The sequence below is a fragment of the Nannospalax galili genome, unplaced genomic scaffold (genome assembly GCF_000622305.1).
Source record: "Nannospalax galili isolate Female #2095 unplaced genomic scaffold, S.galili_v1.0 scaffold443, whole genome shotgun sequence".
NCBI lineage: Eukaryota > Metazoa > Chordata > Mammalia > Rodentia > Spalacidae > Nannospalax > Nannospalax galili.
The window spans coordinates 185,428-211,727 of record NW_008352479.1 but is presented as its reverse complement, the minus strand read 5'-3'; the positions used below and the strand labels follow the sequence as shown (position 1 = coordinate 211,727).

Here is a 26,300-nt window from a genome sequence, read left to right as displayed (position 1 = left end):
TGGAGAAGCACCTGCAAAGCAGTTTGAGGACTCCGACATGGAAACAAGTAGCAGTGACCCCAAAGACAGGGCAAGTTGCCTTGCTTAGCTTTTCTTGTTCTTCCCTGTTATCTGCTTAATGGAGAGACGTTGGTGTGGTGGGGTTTTTAAATGCACACACAGTGTACATGGGGCGATGCCAAAGTGGGAGCTGGCAGTGCAGAGAGAGGAGATGCTGGTCTGCTCAACAGTTTCCACTACCAGCCCTTGGATACTCACCCCTGTGCTCAGGCAGTCATTGTCAATGACAAAGTGACTATTGAAGTCATAATTGTATTAAATGAATGCAATAATTTGGATATTTTATTTTATTTTTGGCTGCTCAGGTAATTTAGCCCTTAACCTAGCATATTTGAAGGTTTTTTTTGTTTGTTTCTGTTTTCTTTTTCTCTTTGGGGTACAACTGTAAAATATTTGGATATAGAAAATGTTATTCTTGCAGCCTCGATATTCAGGGTGGGTTGTAAATATAAATTTTTGTGAGATTTCAAAGATTAAGATATTTTAATAACATTATTTACAGATTTAAAAGGTGGTTATCACGAGTCTATTGAGGGGAGAAAACTACTGCATAAAATAACTAACTTGAAATAAATATTTTGCATCAGTTTGGATTGTTTGTGTAAAAAAAGTATTTTGAAACAGGGTCTCCCTGTAGCCTCAGCTGGCCTGGAACTTGCTGTGTAGACCAGGCTGGCCTTGAACTCACAGAGATCTGCCTGCCTCTGCCTCCTGAGTGCTGGGACTAAAGGCGTACTCCACCACACCTAGCTAAAAATATATTTTCTTTAAAATTAAAAAAAAATGAAGAAGAGGAGGAGGAAGAGAAGGAGGAGGAAGAAAGTATACAATAACATATGTATGAAAATGTCATAGAAAAACTCAGCATTTTGTGCGCTATCTTAAAAGACTAACAAGGGACTGGAGAAATGGGTCAGCAGTTAAGAGCACTTGATGCTTGTGCAGAAGACCTGAGTTTGGCTTCTAGCACCCAGGGGGTACAGCTCACAACCACCTTTAATTCCAGCTCCAGGAGATCTGACATCCCTCTTCTTGCTTCCAAAAGCACTGCACTGACATGCACAAATCCACACACAGACACAGACATGCACACATAATTAAAAATAAAAATAAAATAATTTAATTAGCAAAAATAAATTATGCCAGGTATTTGGTATTGAGGCAGAAAGCTGGTACAGTCTGCATTTGTAATTTTATAGATTTTAATAGATTTCCCTACTCATTCTCTGAGGAGTTTATGAAAATGTCATTTCCCTCATATTTTTGTCAGTCTGATGGGGAAATATTTTATAATTCAAGTTAAATAAATTAAATCTCAAAATGATTTAAATTTTAAAAGTCTGTAAGTGTAATTTACCGTATTAGCCAATGAGAGGGAAAATATGATCAGTAACATATACTAAGGAAGCATTTGCAGGGGTCTAGGGAGATGGCTCAGTGGGTAAAGTACTTACTATATAAGCATGGGGACCTGAGTTCACTTCCCAGAACCCACATAAAACCGGGCATGGTATCATGCATCTGTAATCCTATGGTGATGTGGGAAGCAGCAACAGGAGAGTCCCTGAAAGCTCATGGGCCAGTTAACGTGATACACACAGCAGCAACCAGCAAAGACCCTGTCGCAAACCAAGTGGAAAGACAAACACCTGAAGTTGTCCTCTGACCTCCACACATGCACATGAGCCTATACTCACACACACATAGATATACATCAGACACAGACACATTAACAATAAATAAAAAAGAAATCACTTGGGGCTGGAGAGGTAGTTCAGTGGTTAAGAGCATTGGCTGCTCTTGCAGAAGACCCAGGTTCAGTTCCAACACCTACATGGCAGCTAATAACCATCTAACTTCATTTCCAGGGACTTCGATGCTCTTTTCTGGCCTCTGTGGGCATTGCACCACACAGGTGCACTTACAGACATGCAGACAATACACTCATACACATAAAATATAAAAATGATAAAAAAAATTCAAAAACAAATCATTCAATACCCATTCATAACCAATTTCTCATCATGGTGGGAAGGGAATACAAAGTCTTAGCATCACACCCAAATCAGACACCCCAACAAAAACACACTTCTCATTACTGCTGCTTAATATTGTACTTGAAAGCCTAGCCAACACAAACAAAAAAAGTGTTTAATTTTAAAACTGGACTGAGGAGATAGTTCAGTCAGTAAAGTGCTTGCTGTGCACGCATGAAGACCTGGGTTCAGTCTCCCAGAGCCCACATAAACTTTTTTTTTAAAGCCAGAAGTGATGTTGTGCTTAGAATCCCAGAACTGGGAAGACAGAAACAGAAGGACTTCTGAGGCTTGCTGGTCAGCTTGCCTAGCCCAATCAGAAAGTTCTGTGTAAAAGTGAGAGACTCTGTTTCAAAAAATAAGGAAGCTGGAGCCTGATCCTGAGGAATATCACTCAAAGTTGATCTCTGGTCTCCATACACACACATGAACATACATATATACATAAACATACCATATAAATTTAAACTAAAAAACTCTACAAACACAGATCAGTATATAAGAATCAAAACATTTGAAACTAGAAAATATGTAAACTAAAAGAGGTATTCACACTGACCCTAAGACCACAGGACACCTAGAAGTAGGACTATATCAGGGAAGAAAAATGAAAATCCTTCATGAAGAAATCTACAAAATATTTTTGAAGGTTGAAAATGAAATATTCAATACCATAGTATATTTACTATCACCAAGTAAAGATAAATTTTCATGTAATTCTGATCAGTGTCAGATCTGCATGTAACTAATGAGAACATCCTGTGGTTCTTGTGAAAATATGAAAACCCAAGACACACAACCCCCCACACAATGAGACAGTGTGGATAGGAAAGCCATACCTGGGACTTGAGAGATGGCTCAGGGCTTAAGAATGTGTACTACTCTTACAGGAGACCTGAATTTAGTTCCCAGTATCCATGTCTGGCATCTCACAATGACCTGTAACTCCAGCCCTGGGGGACCTGACACCCTCCCTCTCTGGCCTTTACAGGTACTTGCACTCGTGTGTACAGACACACACGCATACACATAATTTTTTTCAATATAAAACATATGATAAACATATGATAAACATTGATCATTCACTTTTCTACAAAACACAAACAGAACTGAGCAACATATCCAGACTGACTAGCCCTTGCAAGATAGGAAGAGCCCTGGAGAGAGACAGCGAGAGAGAGACAGAGAGAGATGATAAAGACAGAGGGAGAGAGAGATAATTTTTAAGATAGTAAAAAGAGGCTAGAGAGATGGCTCAGTGGTTGAGAGCACTGGCTGCTCTTGCAGAGGACCTGGATTCAGCTCCCAGCACCCACATGGTGGCTGACAACCATCTGTAACTTCAGTTTCAGGGGATCTGACAATCTCTTCTGACCTCCATGGGCATTGCATGCTCATCATGTACTTACATGCAAAACACTTATATGCATAATTTTTTAAATAAACATTTTAAAAATAGAAAAGTAGGCAAACCACTGAAAAGGAATTTTTTTAATTATTTAATCTATTTATTTAAGGAGGTTGTACCCCAATGAGCATGTGGAGGTCAGAGGACAATCTACAGGAGTTGGCTCTCTCCTCCCACCTTTACATGGGTCCTAAGGATCAAACTCAGGTTGTCAAGCTTGGCAGCAAACACCTTACCCACTGTGCCATCTCATTGGGTCAGGAGGACTTTTTACACAAGCATAGATACACTTAACGCTGTAGTAGTCAAAGAAACAGAAATAATACCAAGGAAATGTCAGTTCATGTCCATCCTGATGGGCCATGGGAAAGGGAAAAAAATGACATCAGCAAAGGAAGGGAGGGCAGCCAATGAGAGGTGCTAGGGAGGGGTACAGGGTGGCACACTGACTGCTGTTTACACTTAGTACCCTTAGAACTTAGATAAGGAGCCCCAGGCTGTCAAAGAAGCCCTGGCTTCCTATAAGGAAGGAATATATGCACATGCTTGTAGGAGAGCTATTCTGGGATCTTACCAGGGAGTTCAAGCCTTCCACTCCAGGCCTGGCCTTTCCTTAACATATCCAAACCATAGCCTTCCAAATCCTGCTCAGCCCCAATAGCCTCACTGTGAAAACAATGCTTACTGCAGAGTAAATTCCATTAGTGGTTCCTAAAACCTTGCTAATCTTCTCTTGGGCCAGAGGCTAATGATTTCCTCTGTGTATAGATTTACACAGCAAACACAATGGCTTCCATGTTAATCAGTCCACAGAAGCAAAAATACAAAAAGGTAGGACATGAGCATTGGCGGAACAAGCTTTCTAGGGCTGTCTTTTGTCATTTGTTCTTGTTGATTCATTTAGTCTCCTTGGCAATGATTATGGTTACACATTAGTACAATGAAAAATGAGCAGTTGGAGGCTGGAGAGATGACTCAGGGGTTAAGGACACACTAGCTGCTCTTCCAGAGGACCAGGGTTCAGTTCCCAGCACCCACAGGGTAGCTAACAACTCTCCTTAACTCCAGTTCCAGGGGATCCAACACCCTTCTTCTGGCCTCCACAGGCATTGCATGACACGGTACACTGACATACATGCAGGCAAAACACTCTTACACATAAAATAAAAATAAATAACCAAACTTTTTTTTTTTAACTAAGCAGTTGATCATTGGTGACAAGCCAGTGTTGGGTAATGGACAGTGTCATATAAATATTTATTTTGAATTGGGGTGTCTTTCTGCAGACAGCAGTTAAATGTCAAAATCCAACAAAGATTTGAATATATGGAAAACCTAACGGAATAAGAGGGTTCCAATTATCCCTGAGGTAGTCACCCATTTGGGAAGAGGAAGAGAAGCCAAGTTAAATGCCCTCATTGTTTTGAGCAACCAAGACAAAGGACTGTGATCCTCTCCACAACTATTTCACGGCCATGCAGAAGTCCTTCCTGATAAACCAAGTCTATCTGACTAAGGAGAGGAAAAAAGAACAACCCAGGATCAACATCTCAAGCACATGGATGATACACTAGGCTGATGTTTTAGGTACTGTAATGAAGCCAGATAAACACACAGGAAACATGGGAAGCTCCTAGGTATTCTATAAATAATATGTCATTTTTATAGCTAAGATTACGCAGCATATGGTGTTAGTCTACAGACATGGGAATTTTTGTTGGCATTGAGAGTGGGTCAGAAAGCCCATCGTTCTCTACAGCCTAGGGGTTGAAAAGTTCAGCTGAGGAGTGTGAAGATGCCCAGGTGGAGATGTCTCTCAGATAGTTCAGATAAGTCTGGCTGGAGACAGGGAGTTTATGTGGGTAGTAAATGAAGCCCTGAGGGTAGTTAGTCATAGAATGAGAAACAGTCCATCTTGATTGTCAACTTGACAGGATTTGGAATCGCCTAGAAGACACCCCTCAGCATGTCTGTGAGGTCATCTCCAAAGAGGTTTAACTGAAGAGGGAAGACCCACCCTGGTGGGTGGCACCACCCCATGTAGGGATTCAGATTGAATGAACAGGAGAGAGTGAGCTGAGCACCAGCATCCTCTCTCTCTCTCTCTCTCTCTCTCTCTCTCTCTCTCTCTCTCTCTCTGCTTCCTGACTTTGGACACAGTGTCACCAGCTGCCTCACACTCGAGCTGACGTGCCTTCCCCACCATGAAGAGCTGCACCCTCAAATCATGATCAAAATAAACTCTTCTTAAGTTGCTTTCCTTGGCTATTTCGTCACAGCAATGAAGAAATAACTAACAGGGGCTCTGCCTGAGCCTCAGGGCACGCCACACTTTCAGCCTAGGTGGGGGAGTGAATGGAAAAGACCAAGAGTCAGAACAGTGGAAGGGAAACTAAGAACTGTAGGATCCTGGGAGCCAAAGAGCTTCAAAAAATGGTCAACTATCTTGGATAGTTCCAAGAACAGTTTAATATGAGGGCTAGAGTGCTTGATATACGGTATGAAATGATTGATGACTACAGTGACAAGAGTTGCTCCCTTGGAATGGTTGAAATGGAAACTAAGATCTGAGAGTTTGTAGCGGGAATCTCAGCTAAGAATTTGGAGAGAGAAAATACTAGCGATATGGAGAACGGAGGGAAAAGAATACAGTTTCTGGAGGGGCACGTGGTTTCCCGAGGCCCTTTTTGTGAGGGAAGGTGACAGTAGGTTGACATGTTGATTTGTTTAGTTTGTAAAATAAAAGAGATAAGAATATGCAAAATGTGCTCATGGGAAACGTCTAAAAGGGAGGAAGAAGGTGGAACACAATCAGAAAGAGAGTAAGTAATATTCCCAAGTGAAAACGAGGAGCTAGAAAGCAGATCACACGGGAAACAGGAGGCGACTTGCAGGGCCTTTGTTAGGAAAGTGGTAACAGGGGCTGGAAAGATGGCTCGGTGTTTAAGAGCACATGCTGCTCTTGCAAAGGAACAGAGTTCAATTCTCAGCACCCATACTAGGTGGTTCACAACTTCCTGTAACTCCAGCTCAAAAGGATCTGACACCCTCTTCTGGCCTCCAAGGGCACCTGCACACTTGTGTGTATTCTTACACATACACATAAGATAGAAAAAGAATAGGAAAAGCAGGTGGCTGGATGAAATTCTCATCCTCTCGCTTCCATTTGTCCAGAGAAATGGGAAGCCAGAGTATCAGCTGAGAACATAGAGGTGAAGATTTGGGAAGAAAGTGGATAGAAAGAAATCGTGTAGTAACGTAGAGACCAGGCTATCTACCTAGCAGTTTTGAGGGCCTAGACGGGGTCTTTGACCATTAATCTGCAGTGTTTCCAATCTGCTACTTTGTGTTTGTCTCTAGCTGTCCTAGGAAGCTGGAGTGTAGACAGAATGAGATCGCTTCATTCAGAGTTAAGATTTGCCTGTGAATTTGCATGAGAATAATCAAAATGATGGAACTTAGAGTCTATCAGATAGAGCAAGAAAATAGAAGGTAGAAAAGCGTGATGGATGGGTGGATTCACAAATGGGGAGGTGAGAAGCAAGTCAAAAACAGAAGCACCTGGGGAAGGAGGGTTGTCATGAGATACCTAACAGAGCACTGTGAGAGAAAGGAAGGCTGCCAGGAGATGCTAAATGGAAGCATGTTTGATTAATGCAGTGGTTTCAAGTATTGACAAGTTCCACAGCCTGGCGATAGACAGAGCAGATAATTCACTGGAGTACTGAGTCCCTTCGTGTAAGTGCTGAAGTCGTCTGAGTTGATGGATGGAGTTGAAGTAGAAAGGGAGAGGGAGTGGGGAGTCCTGGAGCAAAACCAACAGAGGAGAGCTCAGGCATCGGGAATGGGGCACAAGCTTCAAATCCAGAGGGTTAACTGGAGAGTGAAGGAGTTGTGGCTGAAGACACTGACCCCACTCTCAAAGCTGGAGGGGTGTGAAGTGCAAAATGACCCCATTGGGGAGACTGCCCATGAAGCTTTGCTCTCACAAGACTGGGAAAACTCAGCTAAGACAAGACGTGAGTGGAATCCACTGAGTAGAGTTCGAAGACCTGTGTGATAAAGCCTCTTTCTTTGTGGAATGGTATTGTGCATGCACATGGGTTTGTACATGACTAATGGTGACTTGGATCATGGCTTCTCTAACACAGAGAAACTTTTTCTCATATTTCTACTCCCCAAACCTAGAATATCAAAAGACCTCTGACATATAATTAAAAGTATTTAAACTGCCAGAAATAGTGGCACAAGCCTTTAATCCCAGCACTTGAGAGGCAGATGAAGGTGACTCTCTGAGTTCTCAACAAGCCTGGTCTACATAGTGAATTCCAGGCCAGCTAGGACTACACGGTGAGTTCCTTTCTCAAGAAAAGTGGGCCAGGCATGGTAATGCATGCCTTTAATCCCAGCATTCAGAAAGCAGAGGTAGGTGGATCTCTATGAGATGGAGGCCAGCCTGGTCTACATAAAGAGTTCCAGGCCAGCTGGGGTTATAGGAAGACCGTGTCTCAAAAAGAAAGAAAAGTGTTAAGCTTATGGAAAGTTTGAGTGCTCAATCTCTAGCTGATTTTACATTCTACTGTGACATTCTGAATACTGGTGGTCATTATCCAACAATTTAGAAGCAGATCTAAAGTGCACCCGAGACTCATTTGTACCTGTATTTTCATCCACACACATCTGGTGACTAGGTCTCCTCTAGGAGCTTGTCTTGGGATCATTTGCTTCTTTTATTTCCCCTAGAAACAAAGCAATAGAATGCAGGCTGGTTAACTGTCATGTTGGTCACTTGGGTTATAATTCATTCATGCAAACTTTATATAGAGGCTCTCTTTCACAGTCCTAAGATGGATGGTGGTGTTCTCTCTAGATAGAAGCTGTCTGCAAGTTTGGAGATGGAGGAAGGATACAGTAATAACCTTCTTCCTCTCTTCTCCTCCTCTCTCTCCTCCTCCACTTGCTCCTCGTCCTTCTCCCCTCTTACATTACCACATTCGTGCGTTCCAGGAATCAAACGCCCATGTCAACCTTGCACAGAAAGTACCTTTACCAACTAAGCCATGTCCTTGGCCCTCTATTTCTTTTTAGACAATATAATGGAGTAAAGCTTCTACATATAACCCCCAGACTCTCTATACACCAACTCTCAGCACAGTGCGGTTGTTAAAGTATTAGTCTCAAGATCAGAAGATCATGAGTAGGTTCACACAAGTGCTCAGAAACAACCTTCTTTGACTTGTAAAATAGGATGGAACCCAATGAGCATCATATAAAAAAGGCTCAGGATAGAGTTAGAGAGTGACGTAGAACTACGCAGACACTCTCCTGCCTCAGCCTCCCACACCACTAAACCAAGAGAATGACATAGAAGAACCTGTCTCTTGAGATGTTTATCTGGTGCCTGCTGGATGCCAGGCTGTCTCAGCCACTGGCAATGAAACAAGGAGCACACCACGTCATTGACTTTAGAGGGCTCACAGTGAGGAGATGCCCACTCAGACACAGTGGAGTAAAGTCTAAGATAAGTGTGAATATGGGCTTCTTCAGTCAGGCCTGACCAAAGGAATCCAGGGTGGCAACTCAGAGGTGGAGATAAGTGAACCTGAATAACCAGCTGGAGCTATCCAGCTAAAGACCAGGGAAAGCTGTTCAGGAACTGGAAGTTGCTACTATCAAGGTCTGCCTGAGCTCTCCCAGGGCAGAGCAATCAATATTCCTCTGTCCTAGTCACTCCAGGACCTGTCAGCTTAAGGCAGTGCTCACATCCAGAGCCCCATGAAATTATTCAAACCAGATGTTTCAAAACCTACCTAGCCTGCCTCCTCTGCCTCTCCGCCGCTCCCTCCCCACACACATATACAAAAACCATAGTAGAAGCTTCTGGTTTTCAATGTTCCTCAGGCCCTGTGATCCTGCTCTGTGTTCCCCCTGCTCATAGGAACTATAATACACTCATTGCCTCATCTGTTGGCCTCCCTATATCAGACTAATAACAAATCCAGGTTCCTTTTTAAACAGGCTCTTTGACCACCCAGGGCACATTTTACCTAAAAAGCTTTAAGGGTCTCAGAAACAACAGGGGCCAGAGAAACCTGTACAACCAATGGAAAAAAGTCACTTTTAGAGAGCAGGTTGCTGAATCTAATCCCAGCCCAGTCAACTTCTGGCTTGTCAGAACAAGTGAATTCTCATCTACAAGACTCTCCTGGTCTGCCAGAATTTATATATCCTGGTCCCCAATTCTTTTGGCTGAGAAAAAGGGAACTTTGTGTCTCCATTTTCTACACCAAGATGGCTCATCACAGAACTATATCATGCTTTAAATATAAAATACTTGATCAAACCACAGGTGGCTTCTACGGCTCAGACACAGCAATTGGGTTACCTAATACTGCTACTGGACCCTGGTGGCCCAAACAAGTTGGCTTGGCCTTCTGTCTTCAATAGGTCAATTAGAGACAAGTAGTAGTAAAAAGCAAGGAAAGGAAAGTTATCCAGTGTGGCCACATCCAAAAGAGGAACAAAGAGGTCCAGAGACATGTACCCCACTCTATCTTGGTGTGCTGGCAGGACGTTTAGGTTTAAATAGAGAGCTAGAGATATGCATAGCCAAGAAGTCCTGGTCAACATGGGGACCAGCCCAACATCACTGTCAGGGCTCCAATCTCTACTGCAAGGTAAAGGGTCATGACAAGTTGTCAGCCCTGTGTGAAATCTCTTCCTGGGAGACAAGCTCCTTCTCTGGCTGTACCAGGCTTCAGCCTCTCCTCCCAGAATGAGATTCCTGGGGAAATCCCATTTCCTTGGGATCTATGATGTCAATAATCTGATAGTCAAAGGGAAGGCACAAGTGTCTCTCTAGATTATCTTTGCTGCTGCCAGGAAGGTTATCTTTTCCCAGCAACTGATTCCCCGAGAACTTCCAATTTTTCATAATTCTATTTTTAGGAATGAAAACATTGTCCACCTCATCTAGTGATCAGTTTTGTTAAGCTCACCGTGTGTTCACTCACCTACAAAGATCATATAGCAGGAGGCTGCAGAGATGACTCAGCGATTAAGAGCACTTATTGTATAATCATGAAGACAGGAGTTCAGATCCCAGCACTGTATAACAAGCTGGGTGCCCTGGGCATGCCTGTAACCCTAGCTCTAAGGAGTGAGGAGACAGGAGAGTCACTGGGACTTGCTGGCTACCAACTTAGGCAAGAAAGCATGAGCCCCAGGTTTGGGGAGAGATGCTGCCTCAGAGAATAGAGTGATAGAAGAGGTTATATAACACCCTCTTCTGGTCTCCACATGTGTGCACAGGTATGTACATCCACAAACATGCATGCACATACACTCACACAGACACATACACACACACATAAATAAATAAATAAATAAATAAATAAATAAATAAATAAATAAACTCATTTTTATAAAACATCACGTATCAACTTAATCAATTGCCCCCCTTCTAATTTTTTATAACCTCTGTGAGGGAGGAAAAATGGTTTATATTTGTATAATCTTTGTGCTCACTTTCACAAAGTCATTCTGCTGGAAAGTCAAGTCTCCATAAACACTGCAATTGTTTTGTTAGATGGATGTGAGGTACCTGCTAAAGTACCATCCAAGCATTTGTGTTTACACCATAGATTAAGTTATTATAGCAGCCACTGTTTAGATGTTCTTGGTTCTTGCTCTTTGTGTTTTTATAGTAGATGGAATCCCATTGAAATGGGCCAAGAGCCCATGGAAAACAGACAACGCAGAGACCCGAAAGTTCAGTGCCTTACCAGAATGGGAGGAAGATCATCCCACACCTACCACCCCCTCCAAGGCACAGGGACTTTTGTGGAAGAAGTTGGTGGAAAGAATGTAAGAGTCGGAGGAGGGGTGGAGTGTTAACTGGAAGTGTCCTCTGAGCACTATGCCAGCAAGCTATAGTCACACCTCCCTCTGACACTCATCAAGGAGTCAAGGGGGAAGTCAGTTACCCCTCCCACCCAATCAGTAGACCTTAGCTGCATGTGGGGTAGGGCTAAGAATATATAAGCTGAGAACGTCATGAGGCACCTCTCTTGCCATTTTGTACAGCTATTGAGAAGTTACAGGATCTATATTTGAGTGTGGACTTTCCAGGGCAGCTGTAAATGGAGGGGAGACACATTCTTCTGTAATAACCCCCCACCCTATGCTCTGTTAGCAAGCCAAATAAACTAGTTCAGATTTTTTTTAAAAAGAGAGAGAATTGGGGCCAGGCATGGTGGCGCACACCTTTAATCACAGCACTCAGGAAGCAGAGGCAGGCAGATCTCTGTGAGTTCAAGGCCAGCCTGGTCTACATAGTGAGTTCCAGGACAGCTGGGGCTACAGGGAGACCCGGTCTCAAAAAGACAAAAAAAAAAAAGGGGGAGAGAATAAAAAATAGACTTCAAATTTGTGACTTATAAGTCACACTTATTATTGCCCACAGGAAATTTTATGTTTAATGTATGTGATGAATTATGTGCAGCAATAAATGTGTGTCATTTAAATTTTAACAAAATGTTCACATCAAGGTATAAAATTATTTTCAAAATATTGTTTACCTTTTTTTTAAGCCTACCTTTTCCCTTTCAATTTTCACAGCTTTAATGTGTATGTTACATTATTTTAAAAGGACAGTGTGTTGGACATGGAACAGCAGTAGAGAAAGGCATGTGTCCACTTGAGTTGACAGCTGTGCCGCTTGCTAACCAGGTGTAATAGTGAGATGGTTGGTCTCTTTTGGTTTTCTCATCTGTAAGATGTGGATATTTTCTCCTCACAGATTTTGTTGAGAGTCAGAAGACCTTGCATGTCTTAAACATGTCTTAAAATTTCTATTCCTGTCCCCCAAAGGGGGAGCCCTATGCTGGGTGTGGAGACACTTGGTTGTGGGCCTGCTCTCACCGTTGGCTAATGAAGCCTATCAAGTTCAAAGACATATATGAGCAAAGGGCCACTTTTACACACTGCTGGGAGTTATCTGTAAAATTTCTGGATTTACAATTTTTTTCATCATTTCCACGTACAGAGATTTTAGGTGCTCCTTTAAAATCCTAGTAACTCTTAAACAGAGATTGAGTTAAAAGTTACATAATCAGGAGCTGGAGAGATGGCTCAGTGGTTAAGAGCACTGGCTGCTCTTGCAGAGGACCCAGGTTCCATTCCCAACACTTACATAGCAGCTGACAACCATCTGTAACCCCAGCTCCAGGGAATCTGATGCCCTCCTCTGACTTCCTCAGGCATTGCACAACATGGGTGCACTTACACACACAGAGGCAATATACTCTTATACATAAAAAAAAAAAATTTAAAGGAAATAAATAAAAGTTACATAATCAGATTCAAGTATGAATCATGATCATCAACCCAATCCAGCCTAGCCTAGCAGAATTCTAAATTGTCAGAAGCAGGCTTTACCAAAAGATTCTCCTGACCCCCTACACCTTTCATATCCTGACCCTCAATTCTTTTGACTGAGGAAAAAAGGGGTCTTTGTGACTTCATTTTCTTTCCCAGGATTGTTCATCATGAGAATGCATAATCTTGTTTTTCAGGGAGGGTCTCAGGCTGGCCTCTACCTCCCCATATAGCTAAAGGTGACTTGAACTTCTGATCCTCTTGCCTCTACCGCCTGAGCACTGGGATTATAGGCTTGCATCACCATGTCCAGTTTATACAGTGCTAGAGACTGTAGAGCTTTGTGCCAACTAGGTAGGCACTACCAACTGAGCTATATCCCCACACCCAAAATCCTTCAAGTATAAAACACTTTATTAAACCTCAAGGTGACTCTTACAGCCCATATGCAACAATCATGACACCTTAATGCTACATCTTCCCAGCAAGGATAAGTTCTGCGCTAGGTGTTGGTATGGAAACCCAGAGGACACATTTGGTCAGGAGCCTGCTCACAGCCTTGGCCAATCTAAGCCAATCAAAAGCTGCTTCATTTGGATTTCATTCACACCAAACTCACATTGAGGGACATTTAACAACCTAACTGGCCTGCTCTTCAAAACTGTCAAGGTTGAGTCTGACTGAGTGAGTAAAGTGCTTGCTATATAAGCCTAAGGATCTGAGTTCAGATCCACAGCATCCACATAAAAGCCAGGTATAGGCAGTCTACACTTGTATCTCCAGCACTTGGGGGGCAGGGGTAAGGGGATGGGAATGGAGACAGACAGATCCCTGAAGCTTGCTGGCCAGCAAGTCTAGGCAAAAGGGTGAGCTCCAGGTTCCTTGAGAGTCCCTGTCTCAAAGAGTAAAGGGGAAAGCAGCAGAGTGATACCTCTGGCCTCTACCTATGCATGTGAGGGTACAACCGAACCCCCATGTACACATACATGCATACAACACACACACGCACACACACACACACACGCACACACACACACACACACGGTCAAGAACAGTGGCTGTCCCAGCACCATTGGAGATCAAAGGAAATTAAAGACGTGACAACCAAAGGCATCTCATAGATGAACTCAAGGTATCTCTAGATTAGATGTAAGATTACCTAACATTCTCAGCGTTACTTTTCTGATGATGATACGATCAGCAGTTTACTCTCAAGTGGCTAGGAGAGGATACAATGCATATTGTGTTGGTGGATTTAGAGCATAATCAAGAGAATGTGGTGTCGTGTTAACATTTGAGAAAATTGGGTGCACCTGGAATTTTTTGTACTGCTTGCAACTTTTCTATAAATCTGAAACGATTTTGAAATCCACTCATCAGCAATCCCCCGCAACACACACACACACACCCTAAATAACCACAAAGTAGCAGATCTGCACATCTGGCTACAGCCTGTTTCCTGCCTCCCTGTTTTGTTCACAATGGATTCAGAATCTTTTTCTCCATTTCTTCCTAATAACCCTAGCCAAGTTCGTTACTTTATTTCCCTCATGCATAATCCTTCCTTTCCTTTTTCTGTCACAGCAGAACTGAAGACTGCTGTGATTTCTAGAGATTTTGTGTAAGACAGAGCATTAACATCTCTCCATTTAGGGTGCAGATTTGGTCTTTGCTGTTCCATGAGGCAACCCTGCCCAACCCTCCCCCACACACAGATCCAACTGTGTCCTTAAGCCCTTAAGGGACAGTTGTTCCCAGATAAGAAACACTTTTTTAAATTTGTTTTCTAATCTTAACTCCTTTTACATTTAAAAAATGTTTCATCAGCATATATTAACTGTACACAATAATGAGTTTCACCATGACCTTTTCATACTTACACATAATGTATTTCAGTCATATTCATCCCATTACCCTCTCTTGCCCCCTCCTGTTCCTGAGGATCCCCTTCCTCTTCCCAACCAGCCCCCACCTCTGCTTTCATGTCTTTTTGTGTGTGTATCCCTTTTTTGGAGGAGGGAGGATCCAATGAGTTTTTTTAGGGTGCTTTACAGGAGCATGGGCACCTTACCAACTGACTGAAGAAAATGTCTCTACCCCTACCACCATTCAACCATTAACTGTGTATAAATCCTTGGGGCAAGGGGGAGGGGGGCAGGAAGAAATCATCTTTAAGTCATGACAACTTATAAAGAAGAAACAGTGAGGGTAGGGAAGAAGCCAACAGCATCATTGATTTCCCTCCAGCAGCAGAGGCATTGAACCCAAGAATATCCAAGCTAGGATTTAAAGCGTCCTGCCTGGCTCAAACAAATCCCAAACACTAGCAGGAATATATTCCTGAAGGACCCTTTGCCCAGGTCATAATGAACATGCTGTCCTTTCTCTCTTCTGTTTGTTTTTTATGTTCATCCAACCTCAGCTGTTATTCCTCAGCTGCTATTATAGCCGGTTTCCCCTGGGATATATCGAAATGCTCATAGGGAAACAGATCCTTATTATTTGCATGTGAAGTTAGAAAGTGAATTAAAACCAGCGAAATTCTCTTACCTGCAGGCAGTAGTTACTGTGTGGAACAGATTCCAGTGGATCGCAGGTCCCTGTGGAGTTGACCCACCTCAATGCATGAAGAATATATAGGGAGAGGCTATATGTCTGCGTTTTTCATTACAGAAGGTGTTTGTGATGGGTCCTTAGGCAAGATGTACTTTAAAACAAAAGCCACACAAAGGCCACACAAAGTTTAAACAAAAGGCTAAAGAAAGACCAAACAAAAGCTAAAGAAAGTTTAAACAAAGAGCAAAACAAACACAAAACAAAGGCCAAACAAAGGCAAGAACAAAGGCCAAGACAAAGAGCAAAAGAAAAATCTGAACAAAAGCTAAACTAAGCCACAGCCATATCATGCACGCTCGGAGGCACACACACCACATCCACACAGCAGCCCCGCCCCCACGCCACACTCCAGCCTCCCACCACCACATAATCAATGTTCTGTGCAATACCATCCATGCCCAAGGCTCATCCACACCACCCTACCCACAGCAGACCACGAACACCACATCCTGCCATACCATAACGCCAGCTCATCCCACCAAACTGCCATGAGCATGCAACGCCAGAAATATAAAGGGGCACATTTGCGTCTTCCCACAATGTCAAAATGTGTTACATAACAATAAATTCACAAGCTGCATCAATTTCGTTAGCTGTGATTTGCTAAGTGGTCCTGATTTCCCTTGATAGGTGACCACTGCAAACATGGTTGTTGTTGTTGTTGTTGTTGTTGTTGTTGTTGTTGTTGTTTTAATGCCAAACTTAGTTGCTAAAATTAACTCTCAGATCACACATTACACATCACACAGCAATTATAGCTCGATCTATATCCAGCTCTGTATTTATGTCTATGTAGACTACAGAATGAATACTGTCAATGCAAAAGCACAACTCTCACCTCAAAGGGGATAAGATAGTTTATTCTGGAGTCAAAGACGAGTGACCATGGCCCAGGAACACAGACTCAGGTTACCTTCCCTATGTTCCAATGTGGTAACGGTGTCATGAAGTTTTTATAATAACAGCACAAAGAAAAGTCATAAATCAAGACACTTCAAATACATTGGTAGAAACATTAAATAGGCAGACACAGCAAGAGAGAAATCTCAGCTATAGGCCTCAGATGCTACCTGATGACACTCAGCATTTTAGTGAAAGCTGATGGTCTACTAAGCAAATACATTCCAAAAGGTTTTTAATCTGTTAGTCACAGGATGTTGTCAGAAACAAAGGTGGGCAAGGAATAGCTATTTAGGGGATTAAAGATGGCCTAAGATAAATGGTAATTAGTCTCTGAACCTGCAACATTCCAAACTCTCCTAGATCACTGAAGTTCTACTCAGTTGATCAGTTGTAGAAGGTTCAGTTTTAAGATGCAGTTTTTCTTTGAACTTCATTCACAGTACAAAATGATTAAAGGGGCGGGTGGAGTTCTAAGAGGCCTCACTAGAGGCAAAGCTGACACAGATGCAGAGAGCCGCTGAAAAGGTGTTCTAGTTTGAGTTCTGTTACTGCGATAATCATGGGGAAAAGAAATATACTCCTGCATTTAATGTCACTTTTGCGTGTGTCTAAATACTGTTTTATGATTGATTTTATACTTTAGGACATAGCACTCACCTTATAATGGTTTTATAAATGCCTACTAAAATTTGTGTTGAAAAAGGACTCAAAACTAAAATGGAGAATGCAATCTTAAGAAATACATACCACAGTTATCTAGTGAGACAGTCATTTGAAACTGCCTCATTTGCCAAGGCACATGCAATAAACTATTAAAAAATATCTTAAACACTGCCCTAAATCTCTGCCTCTACAAACATCCCTGTGAAAGGAAATTAGGTGATCTTGGGGCATATAAATACCTGTGATGGTAATCATGTAAACTGAGTTCTTTGGGAGGAAACTGCTGGAGTCTACCTGTGTACATAAACTTTCCTGATTTCCCCACATGTGTCTCTTGGTGCCTTCTCTGTGCATGACTGGCCCTGTGCCTCAGATTCCCATAACAATAAAACACTCTGGCCAAAAGCAACTTACGGGAGGAAAGGGTTTATGCCACTTATACTTTCAGGTCACAGTCATCCATCACTGAGGGACATCAGGGCAGGAACTGAAGCAGGAGCTTGAAGCAGAAGCTTATTCACAGGCTCATGATTAACTTTCTTATACAGTCCAGAAACACCTGCCTAGGGATGGTGTCACCCAGAGTGGGCTGGGCACTCCTGCACCAATTAATAATCTAGACAATCCCCCACAGACATGCCCATAGGGCAATCTGATCTGGGAAGGCCTTCAATTAAGACTCCCTTTCCAGGTGACTCTAGGTTGTGTCAAGTTGACAGTTAAGGCTCACTAGGATAGATAGGTAAGGAAGCCAGTTGAAAAGCTGCTGTAGGCCTGCAGAGCCAAGGTGCAGAGCAGGGCAGCTGAGGCTTGGGACCATGGAGGCGAGGACCAGTTAGATGGATGAGTGAGCAAACTGATGTTCAGATGATGGGCAGACAGATGGCAATTTGAGTGGGCCTTGTCAGGTACTGTGGAGTGCCACAGTCCGGCTTCAAGGATCCTAAAAACCTGAGTGGGAAGGGTAAGGAGATGAAGGAAAAAAGACACAAATACAGGAACAGCTGGGATCAGGAGGACCTGCAGACTGACGACCAAACAGGAACTTTATTGCAGGATAACAATGCTTTTATGCTTGTCTCAGAACAGGACAATTCAACTATAGAAATATAGCACAAAACCATAAGATCCTTTGAACCATGCAATTTCAATAATCACAGTTTCATTAATACATGAACTTACAGCAGCAGTAGCCAAGCAGAACTTCCAAGACAAAAGCATGTACCTAGGAACAGTTGCATTTATCATATGTAATTGTATAAGCAGTACCCAAGCAGAACTACTAAGTGAAAGACATGCACCTGGAGATTGACCTGTATAGGCCTTGCCAATATCCTGTTATCTGCTCTCTAGGGGCCAAACTGCCTGTGCCTTGACCCTGGGTCAGCCAGGATAGGCTTTGCCAATATCCCGTTGGCTGCTCTCCAGGGGGGCTGGCAGCCTGCACTTGGCAGCCCTAAATATTCAGCTCCTAACCATGGAGCATGCTAAGCTGGAGCACTGAGGACAAAGGCATGTGAGCAAAGATGTGTACAGGAAAGCTAGGTTTTGGGGGGTTGTTGTTGTTGTGTGTAAGAATAATCTGAATGGAGTATGGAAACAGGAATTTGTGAGTGTAACTCTTGCTTGTGATATGGCTTTGAATGTGTGGGGCAAATGTGCTGTGCGGGGCAGCATGGTTACTGGGATGGTGGTGTGCTTGGGCAGGTGTGTGGTTTGTGTGGCCCTAGGGCTGTGTCCTGCTCTGAATCACTCCATGTTATGTGAAATGGTGGCTTTCAGGCTGTACCTTGCCCTGGGTGACTCCACTTTACAAGCAGCATTTGGCTCCATTTTGAATGCAAATGCAGAGGCTTATCTTTATGCACAAAAATACCATCTGGCCAGCACCACCCATGAGGTAGAGTGATAACTCATCCCTGAAAGTGAAAAGGCCCTGCCTATAAACTTATCAGAGGAGACTGGAACCTGGGCTGGAGAGACCGCTCAGCAGTTAAGAGCACTGGCGGCTCTTGCAAAGAACCTGGGTTTAGTTCACATGGTGGCTGACAACCATCTGTAACTCCAGTTCCAGGGGAATCTGACACTCTTTTCTGACCTGCATAGGCATTGCATGACATGAGTGTACTTAAACACATGAAGCCAATACACATAAAAATAATAATAAATAAACAATTTTTTAAAAAGGAGACTGGGACCATATGAGTACATGAATATATTTAAGTCCCATCAGGAAGAGGTCAAGATGGTTCTGTGGTAAAGGAGTCTACTGACAAACCTAATTCCTTAGTTCAATGCCAGAAAACCTTGCATCTTCAAACTGAACTTTCTTCTGCAAGACTAATGAACTGATTAGAGCTCTAGAGATTGTGGAAAGTCTGGAATGTTGCAGGTCCAGAGTCTAATCATCATTTATCTCAGACGATCTTTAGCCCCTAAATAGCCATTTCCTTGCTCACCTCTGTTTCTGATCTAACATCTTGTGACTAACAGATAAGAAATCTTTTTGAAAAGCACTTATTAACAAACCACCAGGTCCCACCAACCAAAAAGCTAAGAATGTCGTCCGATAGCATCTGAGACCTGTGGTAGAATCCCCCTGCTTGCTTTGACCCACCTACTGAATGTATTTGAAAAGTGTCTTGATTTATGACTTTTCTTTGTTCGGTTACTACAAAAGCTTCATAAAACTGCTTCCACACTGGAACATGGAATTTGGGGTAACCTAAGTCTTGTGTTCTCTGGCCATGATCACCCATATTTGGCTTCAGAATAAATTATCTCTTATCCTCTTTGAGGTGAGAGTTGTGCTTTTATGTCAACAAGGATCACATTATAGAAGGAGAGAACTGATTCCTTCACAAGTACTCCTTGGCACATGCACACACACACACACACACACACACACACACACATACACCCCACCACCACCACCACAAAATAAATAAATTAAAATGTAATAAAAATTTGAAGTCCACAACTAAACAGTTATTTCTTGTCTAACAAAGTTGTACATCAAAATATATGTTATTAAACTTGTTTTAGGGGACTGAGGAGATGGCTCAGTGGTTAAGAGCACTGACTGTTTTTGCAGAGAACTCGGGTTCATTTCCTAGCACCTACATGGCCACTATCAATTGTCTGTAACTCCAGTCCCAGGGGATCAGACATCCCCTTCTGATGCCCCCTTCTGACCTCCATGAACATTGCATGACACAAGTGCACCTACCTACATGCAAGCAATACACTCATATATGTAAAATAAAAATAAGTAAAAAAAAAAAATAGTTGTTTTACAGAGCCAGCAAGATGAGTCAATGAGTAAAGGTGCTTACCACCAAGACTGAGGACCTGCACTCAGTCCCTAGAATCCACATGGTAGGAGAGAACGGACTCCTGCAAGTTGTCCTCTGATCTACACACATAAGTCATGACATGCCCATCCCCCCTACACACAGATGTAATTTAAAAGAAATCTTAAGTTGCCTTATGATTTTAAAAGAATCTGCCAACGGACTGGAGAAATAGCTCAGTGGTTAAGAGTATGTATCACTCTTGCAGAGGACCCAAGTTTGGTTCCCAGCACCTACACCAAGCAGCTTACAACCACTTATAACTCTAGCCCCAGGGGACCTGACACCTTCTTCTGGCATTTGTGGGCACTGCATTCATGCACACACACCACACAGAGATACACATATACACATAATTGAAAGTAATAAAAAATGGGAGCAGGAGAGATGGCTCAGTAGTTAAGAACACTGGCTGCTCTTGCAGAAGACCTGAGTTAGGTTCCCAGCACCCACATATCAGCTAATAACTGTCCCTAAGTCCAATTCCAGGGGATTGGACATCCTTTTCTGGTCTCTGGGAGGCATTGCACACATATATTGCACCTATATACATGCTGGCAAAACACTCATACATATAAAAAATACAAGCCGGGCATGGTGGCCACGCCTTTAATCCCAGCACTCGGGAGGCAGAGGCAGGCGGATCTCTGTGAGTTCAAGGCCATCCTGGTCTACATAGTGAGTTCCAGGACAGCTGGGGCTACAGGGAGACCCTGTCTCGAAAAGACCAAAAATAAATAAATAAATAAATAAATAAATAAATAAATAAATAATTTTTTGAAGAGTCTACTGCCATACGACCCTGACAGTGCCAAATCTCATCTGATGAAAAGAGATAAAAGACAGGACATGATTTTTAACAATGATGCTATCTTGCTTTATAAATATGACATATGGGGGCTGGAGAGATAGTGCAGCAGTTAAGAACACTGACTGTTCTTACAGAAGACCAGGGTTCGAATCCCAGCACCCAAATGACAGCTAACAACTGTCCGTAACTCCAGTTCGAGGGTATCTGACAGTTTCTTCTGCCCTCCGTGGGCATTACACGACACGGGTGCACTTACCTACATGCAGGCAATACATGCATACACATAAAATAAAAATAATAAGTAAAAAATTTTAAAAATATGACATGTGAATGTTTTGTTTATAAGTAACTCTCAGGCTGTTTGTAACTATTGGAGAGTAAACAATAATGATGAATTGATTGATAAGTCTGAGGAAAACAAACCTTCATGTGTCTTTCAGTCCTTAGTTTAGGTAAAATCCATCTCATCTACCATGCTGACCTTGACCTTGCAGACTTCTAGCTTCTTGGGTCCCTGACTTGCCTTGGTAAACAGAGGAATGCTATGCCAGCCACTCAGACAAAGCTTCTGTGTGTCCTCAAGTTCTGTGCCCAGTGTCGCTGTCTGCCTCCCTGTGCTCTGCGGGGGTCCAGTCACAATTGTGTTCTAGTCAGTGGTGACCTGTGTAATAACAGACGTCTTGTTCCCTAACTAAAGGACTGGGTTTTTTCCAGTTTGCTGGGTTAAAAGTCCCTTGGCTAGACTGCAACTGTGTCTGATACACATATCCTATTCTGTTTAAGTGAAGAAGGAAAATGGAGTGGGTGGCCCTGTAAGGAAAGACCCAGAGTAAGGGTACACCTGTGACATCAGCCTGTTTCAGTAAAAGGGCCCTGGTTCTGATTGCTGGGGTCAGCTATCCAGGGACACAGTACACAGTGAGGCAGGACCCAATACAAATAGGAATAATCTTTGAAAAAAAAGAGAATTATTTGTTTTAAACCTATACTTACCAAGCAGCCAAGCAACTGGTGGATTGGGTAAAAAGTGCCTAGAGGGCCAGTGAAATGACTCAGCAGGTAAAGAAGCTTGTCAACTAAGCTTGATGAACTGAGTTCAATCCCCAAACTCACATGGTGGAAGGAGGAAACTGACTCCCACAAGTTGCCCTCTGACTTCCATATACATGTTATGGCACACACACACACACACACACACACACACACACACAATGTAATGAAGAACAGGAGGAATTTTTAAGAGCCTTGAGAAAATCACAAACATCAAGAAATTTGCTGCCACCAAGAGTTAATAGGTTGGAATTGACAGCCAGGTTGTTTTATTGAATCCCTAGGACACTGTCAGATCAGAACACAGTATCTCTGTAAAAGAAGCTGCCCTCACTAATGGATTGCCCCTGGATAAACTACAGATCTTGTTTCTATGCTTGTTGGCTTGAAGTTCATAGTAAGTTGTTCTTAAAATATTTAGTTTATTATTTTTATTTTATGTGTATGAGAATATTGCCTGTTTGTACGTAAATGCACCCGTGTTGTGCAATACCCATGGAAGTCAGTAGTTAAGAACAGGTGTTGGAGTCCCTGGAACTGGAGTTATGGACAGTTGTTAGCTGCCATGTGGGTGCTGTAATTCAAACCTGGGACCTCTGCAAGAGCAGCCAGTGCTCTTAACCACTAACCACTGAGCCGTCTCTCCAGCCCCAGTTCATAATAAGTTGTAAAGAGTATATGTGGCTAAGCTGAGGAGAACCAGGGTTGGGATTTAATAAAGATTTTTTAAATATAGACTTAAACATGAGGGTTAAGAGAAAGGGAGGGATAGCCAGGTGTGGTGGCACACACCTTTAATCCCAGCACTTGGGAGGCAGAGGTAGGATCTTTGTGAGTTTGAGGCCAGCCTGGTCTACATAGTGAGTTCCAGGCCAGCTGGCGCTACAGGGAGACCCTGTTTCAAAAAGACCAGAGAGAGAGACAGAGAGAGAGAGAGACACAGAGAGAGACACAGAGAGAGAGAGACAGAGACAGAGAGAGACACAGAGACAAAGAGAGACAGAGACAGAGAGACTGTAGAGATGGCTCAGTGGTTAAGAGCACTGGCTGCTTTTGCAGAGGATCCAAGTTGAGTTTCCAGCACCCATGTGTCAGCTAACAACCATCCTTAACTCCAGTTCCAGGGGATCCAATACCCTCTTCTGATCTCCGCAGGCATTGCACACACATGGTACACTTACATACACGCAGGCAAAACACTCATGAACATTTTTTTAAGGTAGAAGGGGCCTGAGGAAAAGTTCCAAACGTTGTCCTCTGACCTCCACATGCATGTATACATGCTGTAGAACCCTGAGACCCTCTCCATTCACCCGCTACCCCCCAATCCCTCCAGACCCTCACTAATTGCTCTTTTAGCTTCTGTAAAATGCTTGGCTGCTGCTTTAGACATGCCTAGACATGCCCTGGCATGCCCTGACCCCCGCCTGCTATTCCCCACCCCCCTTCCAGGAATCTATAGGTTAAGCAAGCCCGAGCATAAAAACTGCCCTATAAGGTAAAAACGGAGACTCCTGGCCCCACAGGTAACAGTCAGCACATTCCACAGCCCTGAGAATAGCACCTGCCAATAAGAAACTTCCAGGGCTGCATCTTATACATCCAATCGGTTTAAAATTATGTTGACGTGCGTGGGCTCCTTGAACCAACCAAAATGTGTCTTCGGTATCCCCCTCCTCTCTTTGTCTAAAACCTATAAAAGGCTCCACGCTCCTTTACTCTGGGCTCTCAGGACGGATCCATTGAGTTGGTGAGTTCTGGGAGCCCAAGCTTAAGCCCGAATAAACCATAAACCTTTGCTTTTGCATTTTGGTGTGTTGGGTCCTCGGTGGTCTTTTTGGGGTCCAGTGGATGAGGTACAACAATGCCTGTATATACCCACACACACAGGAGCCTCCCCCCCCTACACACACACACACACACACACACACACACACACACACACAAGCTACAAGCTTTTTATCAAAATACCACACTGATAGATAAATTGTATGTGTTGACTTGACTGGCCACACGGTGCCCAGATAGTTCAATATTATTTCTAGATATGCCTGGGGCTGTTTCCAGAAGAAATTAGCATTAGTCAGTAGACTGAATAAAGTAGACAGCAGGCAGCCCATTGTGGCGCGAACATGTGACACAAAAAACAGCTTACTTCATAGCAGCCAAGAAGCCACAGAGAGAGGAAAGGGCCGGGCACCAATGTCCCTCACAAAGACACACTCCTGGGCACTACCTTCTTCTAGGTCCCACTTCCTCCAACTTCTACCACCTCCCAAGGGGGAACCAAGTCTTTAGCACATGGTCTCCAAGAACATTTAAAATGCAAATCATAACCACATTAAGTGGAGTGAGCGTCCAGATTCAAAGTTATATTAGAATTTTCATGGGCCAGCAAGATGGCTCAGTATTAGAGATGCTTGGAACCCACATGGTCTAAGGAGGAACTGACTCTTGCAGATTATCCTCTTACCTCCACACATGCACCATAGCATGAACACACCCACACCCAGATACAAACATATAGAATAAATAAATAAATAATATAAAAAAAAAGAAGCTTCAGAAATCTTTGGAGTGGAAAAATTTGATTTGCATGTGAGTTCATTCACAACACATGCTCTCTGCCTGTCTGTGTTCATCTGTGCAGTGTTTCCTCCATGAGAGCTGCAGAGCTCAGACAATGCACTATGTGGGATTTCAATACATGAAACTCCTGGCAACTCTGCTGAAGAGTTCTAATGTGCCACAGAAAGCTCTCGGGGGTGTCACAGAATATTTAAAATTTAAAGGAAAACACAGCAATAATACTCAATCTGCGTCCAATATCCCATGAATCACTGGCTCAAGATACTTCAGCATTTCAACAGTAAATCCCCTTAGATGATGGCGTATGTTTACAATGCTGGCTTTGGAGATATTTACTTGATTTTAAAATTTTTTATTTGTGTGTGTGTGTGTGTGTGTGTTTGTGTGTGTGTGTGTATGTGTGTGTGTGTGTGTGTGTGTGTGTGTATACCATGTATCTGGGTGCCCTTGGAGGCCAGAACAGAACATTGGATCCTCTGAAGTTACAGGTGGTTTTGAGCTGTCTGACGTCCTCTGCAAGAGCAGCATGTGCTCTTAACCACTGAGCCATCTCTCCAGTCCATTACTTGGTTATTTTCAAGCAACTATTGGGCTGGAGCGATGGTTCAGTAGGTAAAGCACTTGTCACAGAAGCACATAAAGCTAGACAGGGTAGCATACTTCTGAAATCACAGCGATCTTATAGAGAGGTGGGAGGAAGAGACAGGAGAGTCCCCAAAGCAGGGGAACCAGCTAGCTGATGAACACATCAGTGACCAAGAAAGAAGGCCTGTCTCAAGGTGAAAGGCAAAGACTAACACCCAAGACTGACCTCTGACCTCCACGCCATAGCACACATACATCCATACCAACATACAAGAATACACACAGAGGTGGTTTTTTTTTAAGTAAGTAATGCCAGGCACAGTGACACACACCTAGAACCCCAGCACTTGGGAGTCTCAGGTAAAAAATTTGCTGCAAGTTCAAGGCCAGCCTGGGCTACATAGTTTGGAGCCAGTCTGTATTATATAATGAGTTTGAGGCCAGCCTGGACTACAGTGGGAAACAGTGTCTATAAATAAATAGATAAATAAATAAATAAATAAATAAATAGGCAAGCAGTGCACAAAAATGTATGTGGAGCAGGAAATATAGACAACAATGTCAGAATGTGATTCCAAAGTTTGAGAGTTATGTAGCATACACCAAGTAGGCCCACATTAGTAACTATAGTTATTTAAGAATTAAATGAGGGGCTGGAGAGATGGCTCAGCAGTTAAGAACACTGACTGCTCTTGAAGAAGTCCTGGGTTCGAATCCCAGCACCCACATGGCAGCTAACAACTGTCCGTAACTCCAGTTCCAGGGATTCTGACAGCCTCTTCTGTCCTCCACAGGCATTGCACAACACGGGTGCACTAATCTACATGCAGGCAATACATGCATACACA

The 26,300-nt window shown here is 43.1% G+C and overlaps 1 protein-coding gene across 4 annotated transcripts in view; it reads right to left on the bottom strand.

Moving 5' to 3' along the window:
- The window catches only part of Mobp (myelin associated oligodendrocyte basic protein), a 43,843-nt gene extending 28,027 nt beyond the window's left edge, over nt 1–15,816 (bottom strand). For 2 of the 4 annotated variants that reach the window (XR_607831.3, XM_008849426.2), the window contains exons 1-2: nt 15,433–15,816; nt 8,163–8,243 (exon numbers count right to left, since the gene is read on the bottom strand). The gene's annotated coding sequence lies outside the window, so the exon portion shown is untranslated. The remainder of the gene's footprint in view (nt 1–8,162; nt 8,244–15,432) is intronic. The other 2 variants (XR_003846488.1, XR_607832.3) reach the window with 2 other exon arrangements.
- Nucleotides 15,817–26,300: the final 10,484 nt, after the last annotated feature.